Source organism: Cebus imitator, unplaced genomic scaffold, assembly GCF_001604975.1.
Source record: "Cebus imitator isolate Cc_AM_T3 unplaced genomic scaffold, Cebus_imitator-1.0 Scaffold142, whole genome shotgun sequence".
Lineage (NCBI taxonomy): Eukaryota > Metazoa > Chordata > Mammalia > Primates > Cebidae > Cebus > Cebus imitator.
The window spans coordinates 4,126,558-4,148,405 of NW_016107457.1; the positions used below are offsets into that span (position 1 = coordinate 4,126,558).

Consider the following 21,848-nt stretch of genomic DNA (forward strand, 5'->3'; position numbering starts at 1 on the left):
TTGGTCAAAGGTTACAGAGGAAAGAAAAAAAGGTAGGCACATGATTGTCTAAAGCTGAAGAGTCGATGCGAGATGACAAAGTGGAGTAATGTGGAAATTCAAAGGAGAAAAGAATTTTCCGTCTGAGCTGACCAGGAAAAACTTCATGATCTTGTACTTAAAGATCAACAGAATGTGGACATTCTTTCCTTCATTCACTTCCTTATCAAAGATATGGAAGTGTATGTAGTGGTCTTCTACAAACTGATCTAATGGACAGGCACATGGGAACTTTTTTTTTTATTTTGGAGATGGAGTATTGCCTGTAGCCCATGCTGGAGTGCAGTGGTGTGACCTTGGCTCACTGCAACCCACACCTTCCAGGTCCAGGTTCAAGCAATTCTCCCGAGTAGCTGGAATTACAGGCATGTGCCACCATGCCCAGCTAATTTGTGTATTTTTAGTAGAGACAGGGTTTCACCATGTTGATCAGGCTGGTCTTGAACTCCTGACCTCATGATCTGCCCGCCTCGGCCTCCCAAAGTGCTGGGATTACAGGCATGAGCCAACACACCCAGCCGGCACATGAGAATTTTGTCAACCTGAGGAGGTTGTCACTTTCCCAAAATTGTCCATCCTTTGGATCCTGTGGCAGAGATTGCTGGCCGGTCACCAAATGTTTTTCCTCTTCTTGTGAACACAACCACAATTTCCAGTTTCCCAGCATCAGATATGGCCATGTGACTGCATTCTAAAATGATATATGGAAAGAAATGATCTGTTCCAGGCCTAGCCCATAAAACAAACTCCTCCATGCAATCACTGATTCTCCTCTCTTTTTATTGCTATATATTGATGGCCAGCATGGCTTGAGCTGAGAAGTGACACACTGAGGATGGCAAAGCCTCCATTAGCCTGGATCCCTGAAAGACTGCATGGAGCAACCACCGCGCCCCTGCCCCGCCCCTGCCACCATCACCATTGCTAGTCAGCAATATCTGCATTGGACTGTTACATGAGGGAGAAATAAAATTTCATGACACTAAACCTCCTGATATTTTAGGATTTGTTATACCAGCTGTTGCAACCCTAACTAATACAGATACCTTTCTCTATTACAGCCATCTCAAATTTCCCTTTTTTGCATGTATTTGCATTTTTCCCGGGTGCTTTTTTGTACATCACTAAGCTTTTGTACATTATTAATTATGTAATCTCAGGAGAACAGGTATTAATAAGATAAAATCCAAGTCTCTTCCGAGGAAGAGATCACTTTTCCACATAGGTATTTGAAACTCCGGCCATTTTGTGAAGAGACGAAGACTGAGCGGTTGTGTCTGCGTTACCGACCTCGAGCAGCAGTCGGCTTCTGCACGTAGAACCCGGGAGTAGGAGACTCAGAATCGAATCTCTTCTCCCTCCTCTCTCCTGTTTTCGGCTTTGTGAGAAACCTTATCATCAAACACAATGGCCAGCAACGTTACCAACAAGACAGATCCTCGCTCCATGAACTCCCGTGTGTTCATTGGGAATCTAAACACACTCGTGGTCAAGAAATCTGATGTGGAGGCAATCTTTTCGAAGTATGGCAAAATTGTGGGCTGCTCTGTTCATAAGGGCTTTGCCTTCGTTCAATATGTTAATGAGAGAAATGCCCGGGCTGCTGTAGCAGGAGAGGATGGCAGAATGATTGCTGGCCAGGTTTTAGATATTAACCTGGCAGCAGAGCCAAAAGTGAACCGAGGAAAAGCAGGTGTGAAACGATCTGCAGCGGAGATGTACGGGTCAGTAACAGAACAGCCTTCTCCGTCCCCTCTACTCAGCTCCTCTTTTGACTTGGACTATGACTTTCAACGGGATTATTATGATACCTCCTCCTCCTCCTATTGCGCGGGCTGTAGTGCCCTCGAAACGTCAGCGTGTATCAGGAAACACCTCACGAAGGGGCAAACGTGGCTTCAATTCTAAGAGTGGACAGTGGGGATTTTCCAAGTCTGGAAAGTTGAAAGGAGATGACCTTCAGGCCATTAAGAAGGAACTGACCCAGATAAAACAAAAAGTGGATTCTCTCCTGGAAAACCTGGAAAAAATTGAAAAGGAACAGAGCAAACAAGCAGAGATGAAGAATGATAAGTCAGAAGAGGAGCAGAGCAGCAGCTCCGTGAAGAAAGATGAGACTAATGTGAAGATGGAGTCTGAGGGGGGTGCAGATGACTCTGCTGAGGAGGGGGACCTACTGGATGATGATGATAATGAAGATCGGGGGGATGACCAGCTGGAGTTGATCAAGGATGATGAAAAAGAGGCTGAGGAAGGAGAGGATGACAGAGACAGCGCCAATGGCGAGGATGACTCTTAAGCACATAGTGGAGTTTAGAAATCTTATCCCATTATTTCTTTACCTAGGCGCTTGTCTAAGATCAAATTTTTCACCAGATCCTCTCCCCTAGTATCTTCAGCACATGGTCACTGTTCTCCCCATCCTTGTCCTTCCCATGTTCATTAATTCATATTTCCCTGCACCTAGTCCCATTTTCACTTCCTTTGACGCTCCTAGTAGTTTTTGTTAAGTCTTACCCTGTAATTTTTGCTTTTAATTTTGATACCTCTTTATGACTTAACAATAAAAAGGATGTATGGTTTTTATCAACTGTCTCCAAAATAATCTCTCGTTATGAAGGGAGTACAGTTCTTTTCATTCATACATATGTTCAGTAGTTGCTTCCCTAACTGCAAAGGCAATCTCATTTAGTTGAGTATCTGGGATAGTGTTATAGTCTTAAGATTTGTTTTCTAAAGTTGATACTGTGGGTTATTTTTGTGAACAGCCTGATGTTTGGGACCGTTTTTCTTCAAAATAAACAAGTCCTTATTAAACCAGGAAAAAAAAAAAAAAAAGAAAAAGAAACTCCTCTGGGTACCATCTTCCTTATAGATAAAGAAGAGCATGGAATAGACATGGGCAAAACCTCTTCATACTATGAAATGCCTGCTTCTGTGATGCAGTGACACAGTTGTCAATGACAGCATGCATTGGTATAATGGAAAAGTTAACAGATTCAGACTCAGATAACCTCAGGCACATCACCTAATCTTCCAGTTTCCTCACTTGTAAAACAGGATAAAGATACCTACTTTTCAGAAGGAGTTGGTTATTCACTCAGTGGCCATTAGTGATGTACCAATTAGGTTGCATTGCCAAAAAATGTATATCTGGAGGTTCTTTGTAAACCAACAGTGATTAATGATTACATTTACATATCTCTTTATCTAGCTAGGTTCCTGATAATGTGTGCCAGTGCTTGAAACTAGTAAAAGAAGTATAAATATGCAATATCATTTTATCCAAAGGATTCCAATTTTCTATCTTGGAGATTGCAAATTTTTATAAAATTGCCCATATGTCCCACTGGCCTCTTTGCCTTTTCCCCAATTTAGAAACTCCAGGTTTGATTCCCCACCCCTACCAGCATCACCAACACTAGATCCCTTTCTCTTTTACAAAGTCTACCGCTCCCCAGGTATGCTAAACAGGCAAACTTCAGAATTCCAGCTAAGGGTGGGCAGAGAACAGAGCATATCATTCTGCATTGCTGGGCAGAATTGCTTTCAAAGTCAGCATTTCACTCCCCAAAGAAGCTCTACCAGCATTCGGTGGGGAGATCTCAACCCTCCAATTCTCACTAGATTTGGAGGCCATGTAGAAATCAGAAACCAAAGAGCCCTACTCTCTCATGGCCACCCTCCAGGGCTACCATAGTCATTGTCCAAGAAGGCCGCCATCTTACCTCAGACCTGGGATCAGGACAGGATAGGACAGGAAGGCGAGGCTGCAGGCTGTTACCTGGTCCTTTTTTTTTCTCTTCCAGAGTACATTTCGGTTTCAGAAAGAGCTCTGCAACTAAACATTTACAGAAAGGTTTGTGAACCTCTGAAACAAATGTCATAAGGCAAGTGACAGACTTCAAACCTCAATTTTCTCAACTGTAAAATGTGAGTAATAATAGATAGTTTTTTTCTGCCATGTGAGGATTGTTGTGAAGTACAAATGAAATCATCTTGACCATGGACAAATCCAGGAGGTTTTACCATTATTATCTTAATTGCTATCTTACTGAAGGCCAGCACCAAGACCTAGACCTTAAAATCATGTCACTGACAGGGCATATTCTAGGTCAATCATACTGAATATAGGACTACTTTATTTTAGATTTTAAATATGCAGGATCTTTTCAAAATTAAAGCCTTGAATAATAATAAAGTCTCGGGAATCCAGACACTGCAAATTCAAAATTTATCACTCCTTTGAACGAAACTGAAATGAACCTTTGCACCAATTATAAAATAAGGACTTAATGTATAAACAAAGCTTCAAGGGGAGTATTGGCCCTACTTTGGAGTAAGTCTTCAAAGCCTTTTGCTGAGAACTTTCAAAAATATTTTCAAAGCAACCTCTTCCTATAAATAAGCGATAAAGTTATTCTGAAATGTTCTTACCTCTTTGTTATGGCAAGTCCCATAAGGACCTATTCATGAGGATTTTTAACTGAGTTTTCTTAATTAAAAATGCATTTGCTTAAAATATTCTATAATTTAACTTTGTACTATGAATAAAAACCACCTTTCATTGAGTGCTCACTGATGTCAGGCCACTGTTTTAAGCATGTTCACACCCATCATCTCACTTACCCCTTATGACAACCCTGTGATGTGTTGTGGAGATGACTATTTCCTTTTTACCCACAGGAAAGCCAGGCTCAGAGATTTGTAAGTAACTTGTCCAGTGCCCTGAAGCTAAAAAGTGATACAGCAGAGATATTATACAAACCAAGAATTATCTGATTCTGGGAAGGGGCGGGGAGAAAAAAAAAGAATTATCTGATTCCAAAGCGCTTTCTCCTGCCATTTTTCTACTTTGCCTCTTAATTAAGATTTACCTTTTGTCTAATTAGCACAACTTCATAGGAACTTTGCTACAATTAAATATAATAAAAAGGTTAGTCTCCATGCCATCAACTGGCATGCTCCTAAAAGGCAATAGCCAACTTTGATCGAATCTTTATTAAGTCCATTCAGCCTGACTAGGTGTCATCATCTGTGGATGCCACAGGGAGATTTGATATTCACAATGACTCCAAGTTCCCCTCATTGTCAGACAACTGATAAGCTTGAGAAACAGCCTGTACTGAGGTCACAAAATCACCAGCAAGTGGGGAGGGGTCATGAGAAGGTTAACTCAGGGGGATATTAGGCTCATCTGCCATCTTCCCTTTGACCCTCTATTGGCATTGTTCCTTGCAGCAGCGCTGGCACTTAGAGGGAGGATAAAGGACAAAAAGCATTAGTGTTTCTTGATCCCTCCCAAGAAAGCAAAGAGGACCAGCTGGGAAGGGCAGTGCAGTTGTTTCACGGCAACTCAGGCTTTCGAGGGGGCTGGCCCCAACATCAGGAATGTGCAACACTATCCACTGCTGATTTTCTTCCCAAAGAGAGACCCTTTGGAACGTAAACTTCAACCAAGAATTGGATTTTTCTTACAATGTCAACAATTACTTTGTTATTAAAGAAAAAATCTGGGCGGGAGACAGCAGATGGGTACATCTGACGGGCTGGAGGAGGGAGCAGTGTTTCAGGTAGTGGAGAAATTGTTCAAGGACAATTTGTGTGTGGAAATATAAACCCTATAAATCTGCCAGAGCCAACAGGGCTGAAGACAAATCACTCACAGAAATACACCTCTTCCCAGCAAAGCTGACCATGGGCTTAATTTAGGTGCACGCCCTGTTAGTGCTGGATTTCAGATTTTTTTTAAGGGAGGCATGGGCAACAAAGAAGTAAATTGATATCAGTCCCCCTACCTTGTTCTGTTAATAACATATTTTGCCTTCTGGTATTTTTAGAGCTTTGATTCAAAATAGAAAAGTCTATGCCATGATCCAGACCAGTGAGCATATCATTGCCATGGCAATAGAATATTGGCCTAGACACAAAAGAGCTAACTTTCTCTTCCCAATGCCACCATCAACATTCTTCTTCTTGTTGGCATGACTAAAAGAGATGGAGGAGCTCATATGTTAGTTAGCCAATTGACAATTGCCTAAGTCACTTATTCTACCCACTGAGATATAAGTCACATTAGGGCAGGCATTTTTTTTTCCTCATTCATGCTCTATCCCCAGTGCCCAAACCGTAACTCACTCGCAGTAAGAAGTCAATCATTATTTGTGGCACTCCTGAATGAATGAACCATCCATCCATTCATTCATCCTCAAAGATCACTGCCAAATATTCATAGGTTTTCCTCCCATGGAATTGCAAATTATACTCATTATCTCATTTAATTTTATCTCTGGGGCTATGAGTAAATCACTGACATACTTCCATACTACTTTAAGTGCTAGTTCATGATTTTGGGACAGGAGTTCATCTCTGGGAAAATCTTGCACCAACGAAAACTTCTGCTTAATTTTCAGACCCTCCCTTACCAAGTTATTATTGCAGTCATCTACTTTCTTAACTTCTTATGTTCATCAGCTTGGATGATATAGGTTACAGACAATTAAAGAGCTGTGCTTAGAGTTACTGCTTTTCAGATTATCAGATTCCAGTTTTATTCCATCATACTTTTTCTTAAATGAATGAACTGTCAGCTTTTCATAGGAGATTTTAGAAGAGAGGCTTCTGATGTGACGTGGTTTAGTCATTTCTCCTTTCTGGGCTTCCATTTCCCAACCAACATAGAAGGTGACTGGACCAGACCAGAGGCATCAATATGACAACAGTCAGAGCAGATGGAAACAACAGACACGCATTATTTGACCTGCATGGAGATTTTTGAGTGGAGTAGGGGGCACTAGGTGTGGGATGGGGGGTAGGATGTATTTAGCTGTCAATATAAAGTTTCACATACAAATTGCAATATCCAAATTCCTAGCTTTTCTTTCTTTTATTTTTATTTTTATTTTTTGAGACAGAGGCTGGAGTGCAATGGCACGATCTCAGCTCACTGCAACCTCTGCCTCCCAGGTTCAAGCGATTCTCCTGCCTCAGTCTCCTGAGTAGCTGGGACTATAGGCATGTGCCACCACGCCCAGCTAATTTTTTGTATTTTTAGTACAGACAGGGTTTCACCATGTTGGCCTGGCTGGTCTTGAACTCCTGACCTCAGGCGATCTGCCCACCTCGGCCTCTGAAAGTGCTGGGATTACGGAGTGAGCTATCGCAATCGGCCCCTAGCTTGTCTTTAGAAGCCATATCTGGCAATACTGGGTTCAAAATCTTGCAGGGCAACAGTTAAGGGGTGCTCCCTTTAAGGATAGCTTGATCTCTCTGGTTTCCCAATGCCTACAGTCCCATGTCACTCCTTAATGTTAGCTACCTGACCCCTGAGCTAAGCAAGCCCTGAATTTCCTTCCAAATTGAGAATTCTGTTATTCCAAAGCTGTGTGAAATACTAACAATTAGTTTTAGGTCACTAATAAGCATTTGATGAGGGTACATATTGGGTAGATTTCTGTGTTGGCATTCAGTGTGATTTATTTATTTGTTATTATCATGGAGACACTCAATGCTCTGCATTTCCATTTATTCATCAGTACTGAAAACGTTAGCTACTCAATGAGGAGCTGCTGAGGGCCACAGGGGCCATACAGCCTACTGGCCTCGCTTTGAATTTAATTGATTAGAATGCTACCTCTGTTGCTGCTTCTCAAATAACCCAGATATTAACACTAAACAACGACAAACCGTGAGAATTTTTTTCATTGACATTCTTCTAGTCAATGAAGTAGATCATGCAAGTGGTAAGACAGTACATTTTTCCCATGGGACTCAATAAAACTATTTTTATTTTGAATGGAAAATAAATACAGCCTGTAAACGCTGTTTATTTTTTCTGAGAAATGCCTTCTATTTCTCAAATGCTATGACTCCATGTTTTGTCAATGCCTTTCTCCACCAAGACAAAAATACCCCAAAACTGGGGATATTCTACAAATATCATATTGGTAGAAAAGAATAAAACTGAAATTGCCTAAGTATGTCCGAAATGCTTTTCAGTACAATTACATTTTGGCCTTACAGCAGTCCTGTGAAGTAGATATTATCATCCTACTTTTACTGTGGAGGGAGCAGTAACAGCTGGAACTAGAAGTGAAACTCAGCATGATCTGATTCAGAGTCCCAACTTTTCCTTCTTTACTTCACTGCCTCCTTGAAAAGTCTGTTTCCCAAACTGCAAACAATGACATCATTTTAAGTGGAGCTAAGCACTGACGAGTTAAATATCCCTTCATTAGTGACTACAAATAAATAGATCTATTTTTCTCATTGAGAAATTTATTTTAGATGTAGAAATTTTTAAATTTATCAGGTTTATCATTAATTGTTTTTCATTGGTGAATTTTATTTTTTTTATTATACTTTAAGTTCTGGGGTGCATATGCAGAACGTGCAGGTTTATTACGTAGATATACACGTGCCATGGTGGTTTGCTGCATCCAACCGTCCACCTCCTACCCCGCTGTCATCTGCGTTAGGTATTTCTCCTAATGCTATCCCTCCCCCAATCCTCCCACCCCCTGTTATCCCTCCCCTAGCCCTCCCACACCCTCAACAGGCCCCAGTGTGTGATGTTCCCCTCCCTGTGTCTATGCGTTCTCATTGTTCAACACCCACTTATGAGTGAGAACATGCACTATTTGGTTTTCTGTTTTTGTGTCAAAAACTTTTAAATAACAGTTTTGTTTCCATTGTATTTACTTTTATGATCGCCTTTTATTTACTGCAGGTGGATACTGACTTTTCTTCTGGTTATATACAGTTTTAAAAGTGAGTCAATAAAAATAAATAGGTAGGCCAGATGCAGTGGCTCCCACCTGTAATCCCAGCACTTTGGGAGGGTGAGTCAGGCAGATCAACTGAGGTCAGAAGTTCAAGACCATCCTGGCCAACATGGTGAAACCCCGTCTTTACTAAAAATATAAAAATCAGCCAGGCATGGTGGTGGATGCATGTAATCTCAGCTACTGGAGAGCTGAGGCAGGAGGATTGCTTGAACCCCGGAGGCAGAGGTTGCAGTAAGCCGAGATCATGCCTCTGCACTGCAGCCTGGGCGACAAAGCGAGACTCTGTCTCAAAGAAAATGAAAACATAAGTAAATTAATTAAATAGCCAGGCATGGTGTTTCACACCTGTAATACCACCTACTCAGAGGCTGAGGCAGGAGGATCCCGTGAGTTCTAGAGTTTAAGGCTGCAGTGAGTTGTGATTGTGTCACTACGCTCCAACCTGGGTAGCAGGGCAAGACCCTGTCTCTAAATATATATATTTATGTATAGAAAACTAGGAAAGGAAACAGTGCAAGTGGCAAATTGATAAGAAAAAAAATCAGAAAGAAAATACACCAATGTCTAAAGTTCAGGAAAAATGAGTCTGAAGGGGAAGGTATTTGGTCAGGGATCTTGGGAGGGGCTTATTTCATCTGGGGTTAATTAAAGTCCCATCCCAGGGAACAGCCATCTTATTGAATAAATATGGGAAAGAGCCAGAAATAATAAAGTATCTACAAGGAAAGATGTTAATAGAAGGAAAGATCTTTTCTCTTTTTGTCTTCTCAATGGTTTCCTCTTCAATACACCCATTCCTGTCTCCTAATTCAATCCCACCCAGCATCTATTACTCTTCTATTAGGGTGATCATGCATTTTTAAATTCAGCTTAATCGGACATTGTTATATTTGGCTCCTCTCTTTAGCACCAAAGTCACCCAATCAAGTGAAAAATTTATTTTCTCCTCAGTACTTCAAATGGAAAGTATCTGCATGCAAAAAAATAATAAATAAATAAAAATCCCTTCAGTAAGAAAGAACATCAACAAGAGCACAAAGTAGAAAATGCCAAATGTTTAGAAAGATAACATCAGCTTCATTTTATTTAAATGCTCCATTGTTTGTAATGAATTTTTAATCGCTTGAAAATCTAATTTTTCCACTACCAATTTTATCCTTGGCCACTTGGCAAATACTGGTACTGACTTTTTTCTTCTTTCTGCTTCTGTTATCCCAGCAGTAAAAGCTGGATATTTGGATATGTAATTTCTTAATTATGAACCATTACAATGAAAACACCAGCTCTGTACTTGGAATAGCATCCGGTGGTATTAAAAACCTAGACTGTTATGAATTATTTGGGAACAGAGTATCTCTCCACCCTACTACAGAAGTGAGACTCAGAACACTCAGAAAAATAGAGACAGAAAGTCTGTGGGGGTGGCTGATCTGTAGTGAAACCCTTTTATAATTTAGAAAACACAATTGTACCGAACCTTTATACTAACTACATATTACTCATTGCATAATTATTGCAGGATTGAAAATGTATGACAAATGTGCCATAACTGCTTCCGCCCACTCTCATGGCAGACATTACTAATCAATTATTAAATTCTTTCCCACTAAACATTCTAGGTGGACACTGCTGTTGAGATGGGGTCCTGGGAAGGAGGTTGGGGCAGAAAGAGCAAGAATCTTCCCTATTCCTGATATTTCCTTCTTGTAAAAAGAGTACCACTAATGTAATACTCCTAGTTTCCCCCAGAGAAGGAAAAGAGACATAATCTGATTGGTAAGCTTTGAAAGAAACACTATGGCTTGCCAAGCCCCTTCCTCTGGCAGTATGCACACTCACACAGAGCATGTGCTCCTGGTACCTCTCTACCAGCTAATGAATTTATCAGTGAGCTTACTCCTTGGCCTGTAGGAAGATCAGAGTGGTCCATTGCTGTGGGAGGCTGGGTGTGGTCCCAGTAATATCACAGTTAAGAATGGTGCCCACTGGCACAGCAGATATAACCACATTCCTCAGTAGCAACTTTAACAATAACAAAGGTAATGTTTTGACTCTTTCTGTCTCATTCTTTTGCCTACCTCTAATGGATTCAAGTCTTGGGCCAAAAAGAGGGGTGGTGTTTCAGGGTTCATTAAAACCCCTCACAGAAGCAATTGATTAGGGCTTTCACAGGAAATTGATGTATTATCTAGTACACTTCAGGAGCCATAATGTGGTCTGATTTACAGTTAGAGATGTGTGAGGTCAGCGTTGTTCAGGGTGGCCTGCCAACCACCTATACAAGGTCCAAAACAGGAGCACCTCTTGTGTCACCAAGTTCCTGAGACTTTGCAGTCCAGATAATCGATTTTGTCATTGCTTCAGACATAGCCTGTCCCAAGCAACTCACCCAACTGATCAAATTCATGAGCAACCCTCATATACTCCGGGTGGAAATGGAAATTGGAGCCATTTTGTGGGGGCCAACTTAGCAGTACATAGTCAAATTGTAAATTTAGTTACGCATTGTGATGGCAATTTCACGTCTGTGTATCTATCTTATAGAAAATACATGCACAAAAATAAATGTTCAAGTTTGTTGCAACACCTATTGTAATGATGAAAATTTGGAAACTACCTAAATGCCCAGCCATAGAGAACGGTTAAATAAGTGGTTATGAAATATTGTGAACTGGCTTCTAGTTATTTCCTGAGTTTTTTGATTGGTTGATTGGTTGGTTTTTAGAGAGGGAGTCCTGCTCTGTTGTCCAGGCTGAAGTGCAGTTGCAATCATAGCTCACTGAATTCTCCCTGGGCTGAAGTGATTCTCCCACTCCAGCCACCCAAGTAGCTAGGACAACAGGTGCATGCTGTAGTCCTACAAAAAATTTAAAAAATTTTTTTTAATTTTTTTGTAGAGTTAGAATCTCTACCTGGTCTCGAACTCCTGCCTTCAAGTGATCTTGCCCTCTCGGTCTCCCTGAGCACTGGGATTACAGGCATAGGCCACTATGCCTGGCCCATTTTGTTTTTTAATGTGGCAATTCTACACTATGTGTTATGGCATGGTGATAGATGGGGAAAGGGCATCTACTTCTTATTGTATATTTCTTCCATTTGAAATTTTGAGTATGTGCTAATTTTATAATTAGTAATTAAGACAAATAAACATGAATTTAACAATTTTTTATCTGTTTTTTTTCTTGAATGGTGCTGCCCATCATTTAGACTGCTCTCCATGATCACAGTGCCAGGAAGCTGAGTAGGTAAGCGGAAGGTTGGTAGGAGAGCCAAGGATTGGGGCAAGGACAGCAATTGTCTGGGAGGAGAATTCTCCCCCAAGTGTGCCTGATCAATCCCCTCTGGCATAATAGAATCCAGCTTTCTCTAGCTTTCCTAGGACCAAAATTCCCATGACTGTCGAAATCCAAGTTTCTTTTATTTTCTTCTTCTTCTTTTCAGACTGCATTTCACTATGTTGCCCAGGCCGGTGTCAAACTCCTGGGCTCAAAATCCTCCCGCCTCAGCCTCTCAAGTAGTAGGGAATGCAGGTACATGACACTGTACCTGACTCTTTCATTTTCATAGTGCTGGAGAAACATCATTCAAGTCTTCGTCTTTGGTTCTCATCTCAGAAACTCAAGCAGATCATAAACACGTACTCCCTGCAGTCAGATCTAATACAATGGGTTGAGCTTCAGCTTTTGCCAGGTGACTGTCCTTGAGAAGATTAAAGCTTTCTGCCTCTCTCCCTTTTGAAGAGTCAAGTTGGCATTCTAACGACGGTGAGTGAAAATTCTATTTGACTTTGTCTAACTCAAATCTATTTGACCCATTTTTGTCCCTAAGAAACCTGTTTCACAGATCAAACTTTAGGCAACACTTTAGGATAAAAACTGCCAGAGTTCTATTTTTCAGCAATATGAATATTCTCCCTTGATTGAATATGAGCTGTCCTCATCTCCCTCTGTCCTCCTCAGCCACTCAGGCTTTTCCTTGGTGGATGTCGTTTCCGCAGATACTTGGTTTCACTGATCATACATGAATCTTAAGTATTAACCACCCATCCTTATAATTGCAATCTCCTCTGCCACGTAAGATTTGGTTTGTCGTATATAATCCTGGCAAATAATGCCTTGGGTTTACCTAGTGCTTTCAACTTTTAAAGGCTTTTCACATCCATTATTTTATTTTGTTTTCACAATCATTATTTTAGGTATGATTGGCTCTATGTCAACTGACAGATGAGAGAACTAAGACTACGAGAAGTAACTGAGAATACGTCTTAGTGATGACCGAACCAAGCCTACAACCAATATTTCCTCCCTTTTGGTCTTAAGCTAGAAGCCAATTAACCCCAAGCACAGAATAGATCCCAGGTACACTGGACATTTCAAACCACTTGCAGCCTCAAAGCTTCAAGTACTGAAAGCTTCGTTTAATAGATGATGTCTACCTTAAACCACTAGGTTTCTCTCTGTTGAAATAAATAGGCTTGCACCATGCTAGTTGGTGGGGTTGTTTTGTCATTGTTGTTATGTAATAGAGTTCCTGTCCCTCAAGGCAAAGGAATACAACTTATTTAAAAAGTCACAGCCAAGGAAAGCAGTCCAAGCTTTCTATGCAGTTCCAGGTATATTGAGATCATTCTCAATATGTCTGGTAGCAACAGATAATTTTTTTTTTTTTTTAGAGACAGAGTCTCGCTCTGTCACCCAGGCTGGAGTGCAGTGGTGCAGTCTTGGCTCATTGCAACCTCCACCTCCTGGGTTCAAGCCATTCTCCTACCTCAGCCTTCCAAAGTGCTGGGATTACAGGCACAGGTCACCACACCCAGCTAATTTTTGTATTATTAGTAGACACAGAGTTTCGCCATGTTGGCCAGGATGGGCTCGATCTCTTGACCTCGTGATACACCTACCTCGACCTCCCAAAGTGTTGGGACTACAGGCGTGTGCCACCACGCCCAGCCTGAGAATTCTTTATAGAAGGGGATGGGGACACTTGAGTTGGGTTGCAATGAATGATGAGAGAGAGAAGAAGAAGTCGAGGCATTTCAGAAACATAAATGTCATGAACAAAAAAATAACAGTCATAAAGGGTTTCTGTCTTTTCAAGATCCTAGTTCCCTCCATCTGAGATAGAATATTGTTGATAACTCAACCACTGAAAGCAATTCCTCTGTGTTGAAGGCATGCTGAGGTTAAGCAGACACCCAAGGATAAGGGCACTGGACACATTTTCTTTGTAGCCTGGTCACTATTCATAACGTTTCCTCAGGGTAAGTCACTTATCAGTGGCCCATTCTTTGATTCACACAACTGATGCCTCCTCACTCTTGAGTTAAGTACTATGTGGACACAACTTAGAGTATCCTCCGTCCAACTGTGCTCCTACCTCCAGGGCTCTACAGTTTAGAAGTTCTAAAGTGGCCACAGATTTAGGACTTCTGTCTCTTTATTTCCCAGCCACTAAATGATGAGGAACAGCAAGATACCAAAGGTGGAGCTCCTCAGAGAGGTAGAGAAGATCAAAATCTCTAAATTACCAAAATTGAATTGAATTAACTTTCTCTCAGGCCCCTCCTCAGAGGGAATAGGCTTTGTGTGAGACACAAAGGAAAAAAAAAAAAAAAAANAGAAAAAAAAAAAAAAAAAAGTCTACTAGTAAAGTACTTTCTCTTTGGCAGAGAAGTTAACCGCAAGGTAAAAAGTAACACCTTATAGTTACTTACCCATCCAGAGTTCCCTCAGGGCTCAATCTCAATGAATGGTTTTACTTTTAATTAGATAAATGATCCTCTGTGTTGGGCTAACTAGTTAATATTCCTATCCCTAGGAGATGGTGCCTTAACACCCAAAGGCCAACTTTATTCTTTTATTTCTGAATCCTACAAGTTATTTACATCCCCTTAGAAGCTGCCTTCTCAGTGAACTTGAGCAAGTTATTTAAATCTTTTTGTGCTTCAGTTTTCTGAACTGTAAAAAGACAGAGTGCTCATATCATAAAAGTTGTAAGGACGAAAAGAAATCATTTAAAATATTTAACAGAGCTCCTAGCACATAATAAGTGTTCAATGAACATTCATTATTAATTTTACTTTAAACTCATTCTGTTTAGAATCACTGCCTGTTTTGCACACATGAAAAAAGGCAATGGCAAAGGCAAGGAAGATCTAGGGTGTGTGTGTGTGTGTGTGTGTGTGTGTGTGTGTGGTTTTGTTTCTTTGTTTGCTTGTTTTTGAGACAGAGTCTCTTTCTGTCACCCAGGCTGGCATGCAGTGGTGCAATCCCGGCTCACTGCAACCTCTACCTTCCAAGTTCAGGTGATTCTCCCACATCAGCCACCTGAACAGCTGGGACCACAGGCATGCATCACCATGCCCAGCTAATTTTTTCATTTTTTTGTGGAGAGGGGCTTTCACCATGTTGCCTAGGCTCATCTTGAGCTCCTGGGCTCAAGTGATCTACCCATCTCAGCCTCTCAAAATGCTGAGATTACAGGTGTGAGCCACCTCCACCTGGTCTCTCTCTATATATATATATTTTTTTTTATATAAGTAATACATTGGAAATTACCAAACACTACAAAGAAATTTGCAACTGTCTTAATTCTGCTATTGACATAAACTCATGTTTTAGTTAAAAACTATTTTCTTTTGAAACTTAACATTATTTTGAACATCTTTCCATGTCAGTAAACATGGTTCTATTACATTCTTAATATCTACATATTTTTCATTATTAGAGTTGCACCATGCATTATATAACCAATCTCCCATTGTAAGTTATTTATGTTGTTTCCAACTTTTTTTGCTATTTTAAACAATGTTCTTGTGTAAATTTTATACATTCATTTTTTTGTGAACTTCTCCAAAATGGTCCTTAGGATAAATTCCTAGGAGCAAAATTTTTGGGTCTGGCAGTATATTCTAAGGGACTTATTACACACTGTACTGCCAATATGTCTTTGAGAAGGACTGTACATACTGGCACTCCCACAAGCAGGGCAAATCCCATTTTCTCACTTCTTCCCTACCACCAGCTACTATTAAAAAAAAAAAAATTTGCCAAGTTGATGGGTCATAAACACAATTTTATTTTTTAATTTTAATTCATTCATCAAACATTTGATTTTCTTCTTCTCTGATATCCTTTACAGTGTCATCAAAAGGTTGGTAAAGTGTGTTCTCCAGCACAGACCCTGGAGATAGACTACTTGAGTCTGAATTCAGTCTCTGCCTCTGAATTTAATGATCTCAGGCCAGTTACATAACCTCTCTGTGCCTTAGTGTCTTCATTGAGAATGAAAACAATACTAGTGCTTGCCTTATACAGTTAGATGCATACATGTAAGCATTTAAGGCAATGGACTACTGTTACTTTTTGTCCATTTTTCAGCTAGCATGTTGGACTTCTCTGGGTGGATATGGTGAGAAAGGCAAGATGAGGGACATCCAGAAGAAGTAATGACATTAAAAAAAAAAAAAAGAGCACAAAGAGATATTACGTGTCATGTTAACTCCCACATTCAAACCTTCCCAATATTTTCATGTGTTTGGAAAAATGCAGAACAGGAACGGTTTCACGCATTGTTTTCCACTTCATGAAACCCAATTTAAACCATATGAAACAAGCCTTGACAAGTTGTCAATATGAACTTTCCTTGGTCTATGCATGACACTGTCCCTCCCACAACTGGGTCCAGCAGCTCCCAGTTGTGCTTTCGCCTATAATGACCCATGTTGAGCAGGCAAGAGAAAGCATGATTATACTTGCCCACAGAATGCTATGAGCCCAAGCATCTGTATTTTCAAATGCAAATTATACAAGATACCTCTCCTCCCCATTACGCAGTACAACAGGGAATTATTAGACCCCATTTGTGTGCTCTCTAGTATCCTTGTATTTGGATGACACTAGAAATACACACAGCCCTAGAAGTTTCATGGCGAGTCAGAAGGAACCTTGGAGCTTATCTAGTTGAACCTCCTCATTCACAGAGAAAGATCTGGATGACTACATTCAAAACAGATCCAAGAATGAGGAAACGTTGATCACAGGGGATTTCTAACTTTGGGAACATGGGAGCTTCTATACAATTTATTGAGAATGTTTAAACCCAACCCTCATGTTGATGGGATCAGTTAAAGATGGAGGAGTCACAATTACTGCACTCTATTCTGTCCATCCATCCTGAGTCCTCAATGAAGGTGGAATTCCAGATTTGAGAACCATTTGTCCGATGAGAATTAGCCTCCTTCTCCTCCCCCAACTAATGTCCTAACACTTTCTTCATATGGCTTTGTCTTAGGTAAGCCAACTACCTCCACTTAGCATCTCTGTATCTGTTTGCTCATGTGTAATGAGGGTGCTGTTCCAAAATATGCCTTCCAGAACAAATACTTCAGGGTTCCATTTGTAGGCTTATATATTGACTCCAAGAATATACTTTTTCTGAGACAAAGTACTTTGTCTCAGAACAATTATCATTGTTGAAAACGATCCCAGGGTCTCAGCCCAAGTTCTGAGGCGGGCCCAGGATACAACTCAGATCTCCTCATTCCCAGACCTTGACAAGCCGGGCACACCCAAAAGGGGTCCTGTTTTAAAAAAACAAAACGTGGACACTAGCTTAGGCAAGGGGAGATTTTAAAACTCAGCTTGACCAACTTTACAAACACAAATTTTCAATACTTCCATGTAAAAATATTAAAGTAGACTTTAGTGTCTTCCTTCTCTGTCTGCAGTCCACTGATCTATACAGTGCCACTGTCCTTAGTGGCTAAACCAATGATTCTTACCCTTGGTAGCACAGAATTCCCTGGAGGATGGGGTGGAGGGGAAAGGTAAAATAGTCCCATGATCTGTGTACCACCCCCACAGAGATCCTGACTGAACTGACCTGGGGTTGGGACCCCAGTGTCAATTTTTTTTTTTTGAGAGGAAGTCTCACTCTGTCACCCAGGCTGCAACCTCTGCCTCCTGGGTTCAAGCAATTCTACTTGCTCAGCCTCCTGAGTAGCTGGGACTACAGCTGCCTACCACCATGTCTGGCTAATTTTTTGTATTTTCAGTAGAGGCGTGGTTTCATTGTGTTAGCCAGGATGGTCTCAATCTCCTGACCTCATGATCCGCCCGCCTCGGCCTCCCAAAGTGCTGGGATTACAGCCATGAGCCACCACACACGGCCCCCAGGTCAATTTTTAAACTCCCCAGAAAAGCTAATTTTAAGCCCAAGTTGAGCACCACTAGTCCGGACGAATTGCTTTCAAGGTAGAGTACATAATTCATCAGCATGCTAATAAAAATTTTAGAATGTCTTTATATTTTTCATCTTATTCTTTTAAATTCATTTATGATTTATATCTTTGAATATATTAATATGTAGATACATTTATAATATATTAGTACAGGAGTAAATATATAACTTATAAATAAATACATATTTATCTGATGTTCATTCTAAAACAAAGGTTTTCTGATAGAAGTATATTCTTCAAAAGTTTGAATCTAAATGATTCATTCGGTGAGTAGCCATTTCTACTAAATAGGCATTGCTTTAATTATGGCATTTGTGGGTTGCTATTAGCTAACTTCTGTATTGATATTCTGCCTTTCATTTGTGCAATACACTTTGTCTCCCAAAGTAGATTGTAAATGCCTTTAAGGCAAAGACTGTTTCCTGCTTTTCACTCTCTCCCATCAGGGTCTGCCCACTCTCTAGCTGTTTAACTATGGGCAAGCTTTGATATCCTCAATCAAAAAATATTAATAACAACAGTACTAACTTCATAGCATTATTATAAAGAGTAAATCTGAGACAGTTTAAACATAGTTCCTAACATATATTATGGATTCAAAGAATGGGAGCTATTTTATCACTGGTTGAATTCTTACATTTCATACATACAGAATGTCAGGTATGATCCTAAGACATAAGGAAAACACGTGTAAGACATGACTCTCCTGTAAGGAATTCAGTCTAACAACAAATAAGTATTTGAACATATCGTAATGCCACATAATAAAATAGATGGTCTGATTGGCATATATGTAAAATGCTACGAGAATACAGCTGAGGGGGCCATTAATTCTTCCTAGTACCTTGAAGCATGAATAGTTTTCCTGTAGATAAGAAAGAGACATATGCCTGGAAGAACAGCATAGGCAAATGCATAGAGCACTGGTTCTCAAAGTATGTTCTAGGGATCCGTGGGAATTTCTGAGACAATTTCAGGTGGCCCACAGGGTCAGAACAATGGTTTTAATAATATTAAGATATTATTTGCTTTTTTCACTTTCATATTTTGACAAAGGTACAGTGGAACTTTCTGGAAACTATATGACTTGCAATATGCAACACACTGAATGCAGAAGCAGCTATGAGCATCTAGCTATCTTCCATTAAAGAGACTTCTACAAATGTAAAACAATGCCTCTCTTCTCACTATGTTTCATTGTTTTGGAAAATATAGTTATTTTTATTAAAAAGTGTTTTATCAGAATGGATTTATTATTTTGAAATCAGTTACACATTTTTTAATATTTTCATTATAATTTATAATATTTTACACATACAAAATTCAACGTTTTAATATTTTTCTATATATATATCCACTGTAAACAAAAGATCTTTGCAGTCCTCAATAATTTTTAAGTGAAAAGGGGTCCTGAGACCACTGGCATAAAGACATAAAATTGCATGATATGTTCAAGGAATAAATGAATAAGTGTAGTTAGCTACCTCCGATTCTTTTTGGAAGTAGACAGAGTATAAATTATAAATATATACATCACACGTTCATACACAATGAATATGATTATCATATCCTCTCAGCCTATGAATAACAGATAAAATATACCAGAATTTGGAAAGGGTTAATCTGAATGTATGGGTGATTTTGAGAAAGGACGAGGGAGCAGATTTAGTTAATCCAGTGAAAGTCATCTCACATAAATTTGCAAACTAAAATACTCCCTGGGCTGAGGTCATGTGTTTAATTTTAGCAAGTAGGGTGAATATGTTTGGGTAGGTATTTATACTAAGCAGTGGACTGAGCTGGAGATGGGTTTGACAGTGGAAACAGTGATAGAACCTTTATTATTTTCAATGCAAAAAAAAATGAACTATTAATGTGATGTTCTGGTTGAGAATTTAAACTCTCAAAAAATCTGGAAATTCAAAGTCATGGTACCCATAGCAACCATAACTCTGCCCCCTTGCATGCCCAGTGTGGAGTATTTTGTATTGCAGTACATGCTGTGAAATCTATGCCTAAATGTGCTATATAGCAGAGTTACAGTTGCTGTGGGAACTGTAACTTTGAATTGCCTGCCTTTTGTGTCATTAAACTTTCAGCTGAAGTATTGCATTAAAGGAGGTTTTTTTTCTCTTCTGTGTTTCCTCATTTAAAAAAAAATTGATTGGGCATCTTTTTTAAAAAACGATGTAAACGATGTTAAATTCAAATAGCGGGATAATGCATTCTAGCTTCCCAGATATATGCACTGATATAGCATTAGTGAATTACCACATTTACATATTTCAACCTGGAATAACAAGTCATAAAATAATCCTCTATTTATATAGCACCTTTAATCCTGAAGGATTCCATCACACACACAGACACACAGTAACCAAACCACATTGGACAAGAAAACTCAATAAATATTTAACAGCGCCCAGCAAAATTATACAGTGCTTTAGGACAAGCAGTAGGAAAGAAAGGCGCTGTCATGCAGTGGTCAGAATACAAACCAACGAGTGAGACATCTCTTGCTCCACTCTGACTTTTACGATGGCATGGGCTCTCCCCGTGACCTTGAGTCAATGATTTGGCTGCCTCACAAAAACTCTGAGTATTCCATTTTTTTTTACTGTTTACTGAGGAAGTATTTCTAGGACCAAAGGAAGAAAAGACTTCAAAAGGTCATTTGGTTGAGTTGACTACTCCCAACCAAGGCATGTACCTCCATATTCTAGAACAGGAGTCAGCAAATTTCTACTACAAAGGGCAAGACAGTAAATATTTTAGGCTTTGAAGGCCATACGGTCTCTGTCACAACTACTCAATTCTGCTGTTTTAGCGCGAAACCAGCCATAGACAATACATAAATGAATAAGCATGGCTGTGTTCCAATAACATTTATTTATGGACACTGAAATTTGAATTGCATATAATTTTTATATGTCACAAAATATTATTTTTCTACTGATTTTTCTTAGCCATTTAAAAATGTAAAACATGTTCTTAGCCTGTGAGCTATAGAAAAGCAGGTGGTAGGCTATAGTTTGCTGGTCCCTGCTCTAGAAGTCTGAATTGCATATCATGTTCAAGGATACCCTTACACAGCGGTGTGCTTTCAAATCTTTAACAACTAGTTCCTCACCCCCAAAAAGGTACGTACATTTTATTTAAATATACACAAAGATCTAGATCTATACACAGATATATAGATCTTGTATATATTTAGATCTAGTTGTGCACATATATATGTGCAAGTTTATTATACATTATGCAGATATACAGAAAGTATAGCAGAAATGTGCAAATAATAATTCTACAATACTCTTCCTTGTGAATTCCAGACAGCCAATTTATTCTCATAGAATGCTTATGTTCCTATTTGCTGAGCTCTGCTATCCATACCTAACCTATGATTGCAATTAACAAATAAGTATAGTTCTAACTTGAATATTGATTGATATTTTCATTTATATTAAGGAGTACGATAAAAGAGAAAAAACAAAGATGTATCCCAGGACTTTACTCTTTCATCAATGATATGAACACCTTCTTTGCTGGTATCAAAAATAGTTTTCAAAATATTTCCTCAATTGATGGTGCTATTCACGATATGATTGGCTACAGACTTGACACACTTTTAAGTTAAACCTAAGTCTTAGTTCTCCAGAAAAACAGAATAAGGGTGTGTGTGTGTGTGTGTGTGAGAGAGAGAGAGAGAGAGAGAGAGAGATGTATGTGGAGAGAGAGAGGAATAGACTGATTTATTATAAGGAATTGGCTCACATGATTGAAAT

The 21,848-nt window shown here is 39.6% G+C and overlaps 1 pseudogene across 1 annotated transcript; it reads left to right on the forward strand.

Moving 5' to 3' along the window:
- Positions 1–1,281: 1,281 nt before the first annotated feature.
- LOC108313773 lies at positions 1,282–2,877 on the forward strand (annotated as a pseudogene). Its single transcript, XR_001829225.2, has 2 exons — positions 1,282–1,763; positions 1,803–2,877. The product of XR_001829225.2 is annotated as a heterogeneous nuclear ribonucleoproteins C1/C2-like (transcript).
- The last annotated feature ends 18,971 nt before the right edge of the window (positions 2,878–21,848 follow it).